The 13838-nt window shown below is 41.1% G+C and overlaps 1 protein-coding gene across 1 annotated transcript in view; it reads right to left on the reverse strand.

Moving 5' to 3' along the window:
• LOC128124428 (guanine nucleotide-binding protein G(q) subunit alpha) overlaps positions 1 to 13838 on the reverse strand; it is a 248542-nt gene that overhangs the window by 165336 nt on the left and 69368 nt on the right. The gene's annotated exons all lie outside the window — the stretch shown is intronic.

A 13838-nucleotide genomic window follows, 5' to 3' on the forward strand; every position in this document is an offset into this window, starting at 1 on the left:
AGGGCAAGGACTCATGAGCCCTTCCCACCTCCATGACAGCAAATTAAAGACCCCAATCCTGAGCAGGTCCCCTGTAGATAATCACAGCTGATGTTTAAGAGGACAAAGGACCATGCTGTGCCCAGAGGACAGCATCCACAACACATGTAAATGTGCACATGATATATGGTGATAGATGAAGAATAAAATATTGGATAGCGATTGGTACTATGCATTTAAAAATTAAAAGCGATGAAACTGAATGGGCATGGTAGCACATGTCTTTAATCCCAGCACTCAGGAGACAGAGGCAGGCAGAGCTCTGTGAGTTCAAGGCCAGCCTGGTTTATACAGTGAGTTCTAGGCCAGCCAAGTGAAACTCTTGTCTTAAAATAAAAAAAATAAAAGTGTTGCTCCTTTTAGAGACCAGGGAACAACTTTCTAAAAAGGTACGCTGACAATAATGTCTGAATATTCAAGATTCCACCATAACATTATTAGGAAATATCATTCCAGGCTATGGAGTGGCTGAGGTAAGATTAGTGTGGGAAGGAGCTTAGCTGCAAGGTTAAAAGGAAGGCAAAGAGGGCCAGTGTGGCCAAGACAGACAAGGTGAGAAGGAGGCAGGAGGCTTGCAAGGAGAGAGACCTGGGCGGCAGACACAGGGCTCAAGGAACAAGGAGTGTTACAGCTCAGAAAACAAGTTCAAAAAAAATTTTAAGCAACTTTCAGAGTCTTGAAAGGTAAAGGACATGGTTTTCTGTGTTCAGAATGGGTGGTAAGGCCAAGTTAACATGGTGTTCCAGTGATCCAAGCAAAACACATGGGCATTTAGGCCAAGATGGCAGGAGGATGGATGTGTAATATTCTAGATTAGAGATGGATGGGATGTGAATGGTAAGGGTTCAACCTGGGAGAAACCTGGAATTCTAGATAGATAAAGATAATGCAGTATAGAGAAGCCCACGATGGAGTCTGTGGAGAAAGAGTGCATTCAGCCTGAACTATACATTCATTCCAAGGAAAAGCCTTACCTATATACCTATAAGGTCTGCAGCATTGATGTAGAAGATACCCACAACCTAGAGGACATGGTTTATGTCCCATATTCTCAAACAAAGGCAAGAGCATGGCCGTGACTGAGCTCCTTCTGTTAGTGGATGAGTCAGAGTGACTGCAAAGCCAGGGTTACAATTTCATTTCCTAACAGATAAATATCCTCAGCTAAAGAAGTTATTTTAATCTCTAAGCTACATACACACATTTATTTATAATGTGACACCAGAGCTATATACCCACTTCTTTAGAAAAAACAAGCACTTCACTAACGTTATTTGGAATACACGAAGGGATCATGAAAATACCAAGTCAAAATAATAACTACATTTTAAGAAAACTCTTCAGACTAAATATTCACCCACAGAATTTAGCATTGATTTTTTTCATAAAATAAAAAGTATGAATGTATTCAATGCAGATTTTTCGGTTATGCATAACTGTATTCCTTTAAAAATGAAGTGGGTGGGAAACGGTAAGATGTGCTTTTGGAAACTATGTGCAGTCCTCATTGAGCACTTCCTTCAGGCAGGTCATGTGGCCCTTCCTGAAGAAAACAACCTATCTGCAGCAGGGGACAAGTCCAAGGTGGACCTGACATGCCAATTTCAACACTCAGCGGGTCACAGCAGCAAGCACACAGCATAGACAGCTTCCACCTGAGCAGAGACCTCCTAGCCCTAAGCCCCCAACAATGACCCCAATGGCTTCTGGAAGCTAACAGAGAGCAAATGGGACTGAGGGACACTAAGGGTTCTCTCTGGCTTCGGGTTTTGTTATTTCCCTTCGCTGTATGTTGTTTTACAACTTTAGAAACCACTAGTTATGATTTTCTTATAAGGAAATTTCAACCTATTATTTAATATACACTCAAATTATCAACTCAAAGGAATTGAAAACTACAGTAGTCTTCTTTCAAGGTTACTAAGTCTAAAAGAAATATGAGTCACTTTGAGCCTGTAAAAATAATTATCTTTTAAGGTGCTAGAGGGAAAAGTCAATCCGATTAAGAAAGACAGTAGTAATCTAGGATGCCTCAATAGACAGACAGGAGCTCAGAGTGTAGAATATGGTATGCTTTGTTTTTTTTGTTTCTTTGAATACCAATGCTTTCAAATGGCCTAAAAATACTAGGAAGGACTTCTATGTGCCCCAAGACAGCCTAGTAGGGATAATGTTACAGAAAAATTTGGAAAATTGAATATCTTATGGACAAACAGAATTGTTAAATCCACTCCTAGTAAACAGTTATTGATGAACATTGTCCATGTGCCAATTAGTCTTAAAAAGGACCTGGTGAAACAGACCTATAATACCAGCACTTGGCAGGCAGGGGCAAGAAGATTGAGAGTCCAAGGCCCGCCTTGAACAAAACTAGGGAGATGTCTAGTAAAATCAAAATCAGGAGGGTAAGATGACTTAGACGGCAAAGTGTCTGCTGCACAAGCATGAGAATCTCTTTGATCCCCAGCACCCACATGACAGCAGCTGGGCACAACAGTGTGTGCCTGCAATCCCAGTGTCGGAAGGCAGACACAGAAGGATACCTGGGGCTTGCTGGCCAGGCAGCATAGCCAAATCGATGAGCTCCAGAGTCAGTGAGAGGTGTGGTGATATGTTGTGTACCCTAATAAAATTCGCCTGAAGATCAGAGGACAGAACAAGTCACTAGATTAAACATAGAGGCCAAGGAGTGGTGGCACACACCTTTAATCCTAGCACTCAAGAGGCAGAGATCCATGTGAATCTCTGTGAGTTTAAAGCCACCCTGGATTACATGAGATTGATTCAATCTAGGAGGGAAACAGAGCCAGGCAGTGGTGGCACACACCTTTAATCCTAGCACTTAAGATGTCACACCTTTGCTCCCAGGATTTGGGAAGCACACATGCCTTTAATCCCAGCACTAGGAAGGAAGTAATATGGCTGGGTGGAGAAGGGTATATAAGTCATGAGGAGACAGGAACTAAAGCTTTTCGGCTGAACTACTTTTGGCTGAGGACTCAGAGGCATTCAGTGAGAGAATTCATGGAGTTGGCGAGGTGAGAAGTAGCTACTTCTTGTTCCTTTGTCTCTCTGATCTTCCAGCATTTACCCCAATATCTGGCTCCTGGTTTTTTATTATAAGACCATTTAACATTCGTGCAACAGAGAGGCGCTACCTCAAAAAAGAAGGCTGAGAAAGATACCAATGTTTGCCTCTGCTCACCCCCAGTGCATCTGTCCCTCCCACCCACCCATGTGTCGACACTCAGAACAAACACCAAAGAAAGCAACAATCCAAAGCAAACAAAACAAAATAGAAACTATAGTGGAATGCTTCCTTTGGGGGAGGGGGATGAGGGGTACATGATTGAAACAGACATTGCATTGTTCCCATTTTCACATTCCCTCTTGGGAGGGGACAACTAATGTTGACCAAAAATATCAGTACCCACTGAGGTATTACTAGTAATAATATTAGTAGCCATAATACCACCTAGCAAGGATTCTTGGCTAATACTGAACATTATTTGGAACACAAAGATATCCAAAGGTTAATTTCAGATAATCTAGTAACTACAGTGTAGAAAGATTCACTAGCCATCACTGGGTTCTCATGTCCTCTAGAACAGCTGGTCTCAACCTATGGGTTGCAACTCCTTTAGGAGTCAAAAAACCCTTTCACAGGAGTCGCAAATCAGACTTCTTGCATATCAGATATTTACATTAAGACTCATAGCAGTAGCAAAACTACAGTTACGAAGTAGCAATGAAAACAATTTTATGGTTGGGGGTCACTGCAACATGAGGAACTGTATTAAAGGGCTGCAGTATTAAGAAAGTTTTAAGAGCCACGGCTCTAGAAAGATACAACAAAAATAATGTTTAGACTGAGCCTTTTGTATTCAATGCTCAACTCTGGAGACAAGCACATGAAGTACTTGTTGATAAGATTTGATTCACTCTGAAGCAATCCAGCTATCCCACTTGTACATTTTTATATGCTATCCAAAGAGAGAGAGCAACTTCTGCTACCAACTGACGCCAAGACAATTTCCCCAACCAGTTAAGAATTGCCCTGTGACTAGCTCTCATGGTACAAGAAGGTGCCATGCAAGCATCCAAAGGAGGGAAGCAACCAACAGTCCCACCAGCTATGACCCCTATGTACCTCACACAACAATAACCAGCGAGGCCGGACAGCCCTGAGGGTACAGCAGGGGCACGCACACCTGGACAATAACCAAGAGCTCTCTAGTTAGACTTAAGACCGCTCCATAAAGGGGAAAGCATGTCTAGTACTGGAAACCAAGCTAACAACTCAGTGCTACTAGTGAAGTTGTTGATCTTGGAGGAGGAAAACCTACAACCACCACTTTACTAAACCAGCATAAACTCTAACAAGGTTCTTAATGTTTGTCTTTGTGCCCAAAGATAAGTGTAGTCCTCACATCTTCCCAAGCACTTTCTCTCTGCAAAAGATGGAGCTCATTGCAGAAAACCACAATCAACCAAAATGCAGAGTTTTGGACACAATGGACACATCTATAAAAGGGCTCCTTCACCTACGGCTCAGGGAACCCTGTGGAAGAGGGGCTTAAAGACTTTAGGGTCAGAGGAACAGGGAGCTGGCTGTGAGATTGTGTGTTTTAAGCAATGTCAGGAGCTACACCCATAAAGCCACACCAACATAACTGCCCAAACATGAGCTGAACAAGGGAAAATACAGACATGCTAAAGTGGAGAAAGCATAGGAGGCCTTAACCAGGAACTACAGGCAACTAAAAAATGTTGAGAGTAGGAGACACAGTCTTCCCCAGGGAAGAGCACACCAATTGGTTCTCCAACACCAAATGGTCAGCCCTGAAAACATACACACAAGTAACATTATACGGACTGAGCAGGTTGTATTTACATATTTAGGAATGTACATATACATATGCATATAGATATGTACATATATGTGACAACAATTAATGAAAAACAGAGGCCATGAATCTGAAAGAGAGCAAGGAGGGGTCTATGGAAGGATTGGGAGGGGTAAGGGGAAGAGACAAATGATGTAATTACATGATAATCTCAAAAAAATAAAAGAAGTAATTTTAAAAGAATTATTCTATGATTTATTTCATTAATTTAAATTCTGTCCTACACTTTGTTTTCTCTGATGGCCACATGATTTTCTAACATCCAAGCTAATGTCAGTAGGAGACACAGAATTATAAAGAACCAGGGCTTTCTCCACCAAATGTTTTCAGAAATACCGATGGCCAGCCTCAAAAAGTGAGTGCCTTTCCCTTACTCCTAAGGAAACTGCACAAGGAAATCGGCCTTCTTCCTGTAAAGATAAAACTTGTGACTCAGGATGATCACACCTAGAAACGTACAAGCATCAGGCAGAACATAAGAATTGACTCTCTTAGGCCAGATTTATTATTTGAGGAAATAAAGGAATGTACCTCAGTATATTTTATTAATGTTTCTGTCAGTTTTTCACATATACAACTTGCCATCATCTGACTGATGAAGAGGAAGTGAGACCAGTGTCTTAATGCAAACTGAGCTCCAAAACCAACAGTCCTTCCATAACCAAATTGAGAAGTGACAGAGAGACATCGTAGACCAAGAAAACACGTGGCTCTTGGTAAAGGCCACAGGACGCACATTCAGAGAATGAATTTTGTAGCATATATTAAGGTGTAATGTTTTTATAAACTGACTAATAACACATTAATGTAACATGTGCCTTAGATAATAAAGAAAGTATGAGTAAATAAAAAGCCAAGAAAGCCAAGCAAGAAGCCAAGCAATTTATGCCTTACCCTTCCTTGAACAGTTTCATTGGGGGGCGGGGGCAAAAGAACAAGGCACCTAAGGAAAGCAGCGCATCACACAGACTATGGCGATACGAACTGATAATGAAGTTGAATGAAAAATGTCTAAACAACAACAACAACAACAAAAATACCCAATCACTAGGCCTTGCTAAGCTACTTACTTCCCGGTATTTACAAAATCACATTATCTGCCCATTCTCCCCAGACACCACCACAACAGAGCTGGGGCAGGGCTTCAAACCCAAAGCTGTCACCTAACACTGACATTAGAATACTGACTTGCTTGTCCTGTTGTCTACCCACAGCTTTCCCAACTACATTTACCAGCAACTGCTTTGTAAGGCTGGGAGGAGACCACATGTGAATGAAATAACTGAAAAAATATTCTGCTATCCTATAAAAATGTGCTGAGAATGTGGAGATGGGAAAGCCTTCCCTGACCACATAGTGTTTAAACCCTATCACTCCTTAAAAGCACTGAGAAATTAAGGAGAATCAGGAAACACAGACCCTGTCTTAAGATATGAATACGTGCATATTTAAGGTAATTCAGACACTGCTGACTTTATTTCATTCTAACAAAAATAAACTTAGAAAAATAGCAGCATAACTGAAATAATTCATATAGCACCCAATATCCATTTAAAGTATATAACTTAGTGCTAGTATATTTGCAGGTATGTATAGACATCACCACAATCAACTTTAGAACATTCTCTTGTGGATAATAAAGGTTCTAATGTGTTGTCAAACAACTAACTACTAGAAATAGCAGATTAGTTAGCTATTAAGCTGGTTGCTAGATAAATTGCCTTTCCCCTTACCATTTTTTTCTACTTTAACACATACAGTGAATGTAGTTAACATCCTAAAAGGTAGGGTTGATATGAATGGGCAGTTCAATTTTCCAAGAAAGACCTAGAAAAAGGACCTAGAAATGTGCCAAAAAAAAATTCCTGGTGTGTGGTCCAGGGAGAATGCATGGGTCTGAATTGTAGAGTGAAAACGGGCAAGAATTAAGGATTTAACACTGAAAGGGCAGGCTACAGCTATGCTCTGTGGTGGAACAGGGATGAGATGAGTGCAAGAGAACAATGCAGCTCCACTGTAGGAGTTTGGGAAAACAGTAGTAGCACGCTTGGCCTGCCTATCAGAAGATGCTAAAGAAAAACCTAGCTTTTTGGAAAATGTGCTGCACAGAAGCTTGAGTGCAGCTCTAGAAACCTGCCTCCCATGCCTGTGGAAGAGAAACAGTCAAGCATGAACAGCTGAACATCCAGCCAAAGCACAGGACACCTCCTGATGCAAGATTTAGGACAGAAGGAGCAGCTGGTACAAAAGAGGTAGGACTGGGAAGGCCCACTGACTGAACAGAGGAAGAGACTTAGGACAGAAGGAACTGTGTGTGAGGATTTCCCAGGATACCTTAAGACAGGAACAAACAGATCAGGTGGATCCTGTCCAGGGCTCAGGAACTCTTTCCTAGTGTGCTCATGTATCAAGTGTGCTCCTATCATTCCTAAAGCAGTAAAGGAACGAAGGGCAAGGATGGTCCTAGAAATGCTAATACAGGCACATGTTATATGTGGTCTTCTACGGCAATGACCACTGGATTCTGACTCAGTCCCTCCTCCACTGGGCGAGAAGTAAACTTCTAAATTCTGTTAATGCGGGCAGTGGCTAAGACTGAGTCACATGCCTTCAGTTGGAGCAGAAAGCATGTCCCTGAATCACAAAGAACAAAACATGTTTCTTTACATCTCTCAAGGAGGCTTAGTCATCTTACTTGAAAGTCAATTATTTTTACTAAAGCTAACTAAAACTTTGGAAGGGCTCAATTGATATCCCAAACTACTGGTGAGTGTAAATTCATACAATTTTACTACTTTGGGACAGTATAAACCGTAAGTGATTCAAAACACTAAATAAAATCCACCCTCTTTCCTCTCCCAATTTATCCCCAGAAACCCATAACCTAAACTATGAATCACTTGGGGGATCATTACAGAAATTTAATTTCAACCTAATTTTAAACTAATTAGACTGTCCTATAAAAATTGTAAGCCTTCATAAAGTAAAAAAATTGTTAAGTGCTGCATAAAGAGAACACTTTTAGTTGTGTGTTGGGTACTTTGAGACATGGTTATTGAACTTTTATCCATGTTAAGAATTACAAGACCACATGGTAAAAATTAAACTCCTACTTATTCTTGTTTTGTTTTTTTTTGTTTGTTTGTTTTTCGAGACAGGGTTTCTCTGTGTAGCTTTGCGCCTTTCCTGGAACTCACTTGGTAGCCCAGGCTGGCCTCGAACTCACAGAGATCCGCCTGGCTCTGCCTCCCGAGTGCTGGGATTAAAGGCGTGCGCCACCACCGCCCGGCTCCTACTTATTTTTTTCAAGCATATCAAATAAACTAAGTTTGATTGCAATATTTCACATTTAGAATTCCCTCCTACTTAAAAGATCAGGCTGGCCATATAATTTATCACCCCTAACAGATAACTTTTGAAAGTTAAGGGAATACCACTATAAATTACGCTAGAACACTGTGTCTAAAGCACAGCAATGCTAGTCAAAGAGGGATGTATGTATGCCCTGTGGACGGCACATCCTGGAATGAAAGACTTGAAAGAGCACACTGAACAACATCATAAGGCTTATTTCATAGATGTTACAGAATGGAAAGGAGGAAGATCACTGGTGTAACATTCCTCAGAGCACTTAAGGTCTACTACATAAGAATAAAAAGGAAGAGGGTGGCACCCCGGAAGTGACAACCCATCTTACAGACCCAGTCTGCAACTGTAACTGTAAGAACAAGAGATCACTTCGTTTAGTCTTTGACGCTTTTAGGTAATATCTCATTATGTGGCTATAAAACAAAAGTTAGTAAAGCTAACTAAAAATTTAGAAGGGAAACTTAATTGAAAATTAGAAGACTATTCTACTTTTCTCATTGCTGTGACCAAACAAATCCTTGACAAGAAGTAACTTCAGGGAGGAATGGTCTATTCTGGTTTGCAGTTTGAGTGGGCACAGGCCATCAGGTGGCAGCAGGGCTGTAAGGCCACAGTCACACTACACGTGCAGCCAGGAAGTGATTCCAGGCTATAAATGTTAAAGGCCGGCCCCAAGGACTCACTTCCTCCAGCAAGGCTCCACCTCTTCCAGGTTCTGGAACCTTCCAAAAGAGCAGCACCAGCAGGAGAGAGAGCAAGGAGAAAACACAGGATAAGCCTGTTCACACTCACACCACAGTGATGACTGATAGGGTAATTCTGTAAAAGTCACGGAGCCCACAGAAATGAGACGCCACAAACTTAACACTGTGTCAGCTCCTGTCATGGAAGAAATTCTAAAAAGTATGTGGACTCGCATAATAATATTTACAAAAGAATGAAAAGAATTGATAGCAATGGGGGGGGATAAAGGGACAGAGGAGGGAAAATTACATTTTTAAAAAGGAGAAAGGGGTGGGATGAGCTCTGATGTTAGAACTTGCCTAGCACGCAAAAGGTCCTGGGTGTGATCCCCAAGACCGCATGAACTAGGTGTGTGCACAACTGGAATTCCAGCCCTTGAAAGTAGAAGCAGGAGAGTGAGAAATTCAAGGTTATCTTGTCTACACAGGGCCAGCATGGATTATAGGAGACCTTGTCTACAACTTTTTTAAAAGCCAATAAAGAAAAATGCAATCAAAACAATTTTAATGACTAATTCAGAAAAGTTATCCACTAAGATAATTACAAGTCACACAGCAGTAATATACTTTTCACTTGTTAAACTGGCAAAGGCCTTTATTTTTTGGAGACAGGATCTCATTATATTGCCTAAGGCTGGAATTACAGGTATGCAGCTCTGCTGAGTGTGTGTGGATGGGAAACATGTTTAGAAATGACAACATTCAGAATTCTGAAACCTAAGGGGAAAGTGGTGTTCAACATACCAGTGCAGAAAACACATATCTACAATGCTTTTCAGAGAACCGAGTCACAGCTACAATACATTCAAATACTACCACACACTTCTGCATTAGTAATTTTACTTTAAGAAACTTTACACAAGGAAATAAATAATTAGCAAATGTTGGCTACAAGATATGTGTCATACAGTTAATTAAAAACATTAAAAACTAAAACCTAAACATTCAACAACTAAGAACAGTAAACGATAACACTATGTGATAGGAGACTATACGGCCACAGAAAATAGTACTTACTGTACTTCATTAAATAGGAAAGTATGGATTCAAAGTCCTTATGTAAACATGTGTTAAAAAAATATACACATATATGTACACATAACATTACATAGAAAGGCTTCTGTACTTCATTAAATAGGAAAGTATGGATTCAAAGTCCTTATGTAAACATGTGTTTAAAAAATACACATATACATACACATAACATTACATAGAAAGGCTTAGGGTGAAAAGATTTATAATAAAATATTAAAATCTATGTGGTAGAATGAGAAGTTTCTCGTTTCTTATAGTTTCCCAATTGAACAAATTATGACTTCGTTAAAAAAAAAAAAGTTAAAACCTGAAAAGTTTTCTGGCTCATTCCAGGGGACTTTACATTGTAGTGTGACAGACAGTAACAGAGCTAAAGATCATGACCTTAAGTCAGAAGACAGCAAACATAATGTGGTTTAGAGTACTGGCTGACTTCCCAAGACCCAGTCCCAAATCATATTAAGAAAATACCAGAAAAATACTTTATAAGAACATTTTACAGTAAAAGAATGTTCACTATGTAGAAGAGGAGAAAACAGACAGTAACTCTAACCCTTAACAGTCAAGGTGATAATTAACACAGTAAGGTCTATACTACAGTATTTTATAGTTCTTACAGCAGGGATCACAAATCTCCAGTCACACACAGTCATGTGTCTTTATCACACCATTACCATCAGGTTACTTCATAAAGTTATACATCTGTGAGGCAGATTGTCATTTAACCCATTCTTGAAGGTATTCCAATCATCTGTGTGTCAACAAAATGCTGTATCCCATATTCAGATACCAACAACAACACCTCCAGGCTAGATACAAAACTCACAGCCCATCCCAGGAGCTTCACGGGTCCTGCATATAAGCCTTTCAATTGCCACAGTACTGTTCCAATCTCATTCACTGTGAAACAAAAAGAAATCTATCTGCTATTCTGACACCAACTTCATTTGCCCAATGTAAGAAAGCTATGAAGCGCAGCTCATCCTCATACTAAATTGGCAATCAAGAGGACACATGTCTCTGTAAAGTTGATACAAATCCAGGGCTTCCTAAAGGTGACGGGCGTGACAGGAACACTTAACTAATTCCAGTCTTCAATACCAGCATCTCAGGGGGCTGAGGTGAGACTGTGAGTTCAAGGCCTGTCTGGGCTGAAGACTGAGTTAAAGACCAGCCCAGGCAACTTAGTGAGACTCTGTCTCAAAATGAAAAACAAAGTAAGGTTGGGTTAGACTAACTCGGTGGTACAGCACTTACTGACTTGCTGTAGCTCCTGGGCTCAATCCTGAGGGAACACTAAAAATTTTACTAAGCGTTCAGTTATCCAGTTCCTGAAAAGACATACCTAAGTCACTAGCAAAAGAAAAGAGAGAGAGTCAGGTGGTGGTGGCACACACCTTTAATCCCAGCACTCAGGAAGCAGAGGCAAGCGGATCTGATCTCTGAGTTCGAGGCCAGCCTGATCTACATAGCGAGTTCCAGGACAGCCAGGGCTACACAGAGAAACCCTGTCTGGGAAAGAAAAAGAAAGGAAGGAGGGGGAGATCTATTCTGCCTAGGTGAAATTTGCTAGCCCAGAATGTAGTGGTTACAGCCTACCACAGAGGAGAACTCAGCAAGGCATCTGGGGAAGAACAAGGGCCTATTTACATGTCAGCTTTCCGGTTCCTTCTAAATGTGTCTTCACATGCAGCTTCCTTATTTATTTACTTGAAGTATTGTAAATTCCCACAATATGGGGCATACCCATACTCCAATGTAAGTACAAAATACTACAAAGCCAAATATAAATTGTTTCATGAGGTATTCACTGGAGACCAGACATCAAACAAAGCTGGTTTTCCATTACACGCTAACATGACACCTTCAGAAAAGAAGAGAAGCATTCTATTGATTTATTTTTGAGACAGAATCTTACTATAGAGCTCTGGCTAGTCTGATACTCATAATGTAGCCTGGGTTGATGTTGAACTCATGACAACCCTCCTACTCAGTTCCCAAGTGCTGGGCTTACAAGCATGGACCACTATGCCTGGACTGAGACAAGAATGTTTTCATGAAAATTTACTCATCAGCTTCACAAACTCAGCACTTAAAATAAACACAAAGTGACTTTAAAGTTACTTTATTCAACCACCACATGCCTTTAATTCCAGCACTCCGGAGGCAGAGCCAGGTGGATCTCCATGAGTTCCAGGCCAGCCTGGTCTACAGAGTGAGTTCCAGGCCAGCCTGGTCTAGAGAGTGAGATCCAGGACAGGTACCAAACGTACAAAGAGAAACCTTGTCTGGAAACCACCACCACCCCTCAAAAAAAAGTTACTTTATTCAAAAAGCATGTGCCTTTTTTTTAAAAAAAAAAAAAAAAGGCATAAAATGCTTGTAAGAAAGAAAAGGCTTACTTTTCTACTTTGTAAAATGTTTAACTACCTAGGTTAGAAGAAAGGTGTATACTCCAGAATGAAAAAAAAAATCCTCTTAGGGGAAAAAAGTGGTTGCCCTAATTATTCATGGATGATCTAATTAAACTGCCATTCACAATTTACTAAAGCTATTAATAAATTGGGAACTGGGAAATGGATAACACAAATTTATCCCATTAAACATCAAGACATCCAAGAACTGGTGGCAAAATGTCCGTAAGAACGTGAACTTTAGCAGAGCAGTGGTGGCGCACACCTTTAATCACAGCACTAGAGGCAGAGGCAGGTGGATCTCTGTGAGTTCCAGGCCAGCCTGGTCTACAGAGTGAGGTCCAGGGTTACACAGAGAAATCCAGTCTCAAAACAAAAACAAAAAATGTGAACTTTAGGCTTCTTCTAAGGGGTCTCTGAAGGCTTCATCCAAAAGCTAGAGACCTACTTCTTCGTTTGGAAATGAGGAAACTGAGGTCTACCGACGTGAGTAATTGCCCAAGTGTGTATCCTCTAACTTATTTCCCACCACTTGGGCAGTTACCACATATCCTGAACTACATGCTCTTATCAGGCCACACAGAATAGGCTAGCAGGTCTTGCTGCTATCAGTAGAGGAAGAGAGCTTCAGAATCATTCCTCAACAGTTCACAGAATAAAGTACAGGGGGGAGCAAACTAGTGCAGAGAGAAGGCCAAGCTCTGAGGAGGTGACATCACTAACTAAGGAACAATAACCCCACTGCTGGCTGGCACTGCCAGGACAAGGGGACAGAGATGAAGAAGACAGAGCTTCTTTGTGTCTGGTGTGTACAGAAAAGGAAGTTCTGGGAATTTCAAGGTGAACAAAATACCCTTATTAGTAATCTACCTGAAGACAAAAGCAGCTTTTCGGCTGAACTAAGATAAAGATAGCATTGTACCATCAACCGAAACAGCAAAGTAACAGAACGGAGAATAAACAGGACCAACTTCTTGTCCAGGGATTCCTAGGAATCACATGTTTTCTTAAGAGTCCAAACTTCAAAAAGTACCACGTCACCAAAAACCAAAAGCAGGCAAAGGAAACCTCACCAGATGTGGGTCATGAGGTCGAGTGTTGAGCACATAGACTCAAAAACAAAGCAGCAGCAAGCCCGGGCTCTACCACTGGACTGCTGGGAAAATCAGCCTTTCAGGGTAAAGCAGTGATGAACAAGCCAGGCAGCCTTCTCTGTACCGGGACTGTTCTCCAATCTGTGGTGACAGCAGAGCTTCACAGCAGACCCTGGAGCAGCCAGGAGGCAGTGCCCGGCTCCATGGCTCACGGCAAACCAGCTAACTTCTCCCTGC

This window comes from Peromyscus californicus, unplaced genomic scaffold (genome assembly GCF_007827085.1).
Source record: "Peromyscus californicus insignis strain IS unplaced genomic scaffold, ASM782708v3 Scaffold_4__1_contigs__length_199733344, whole genome shotgun sequence".
Taxonomy (NCBI): Eukaryota; Metazoa; Chordata; class Mammalia; order Rodentia; family Cricetidae; genus Peromyscus; species Peromyscus californicus.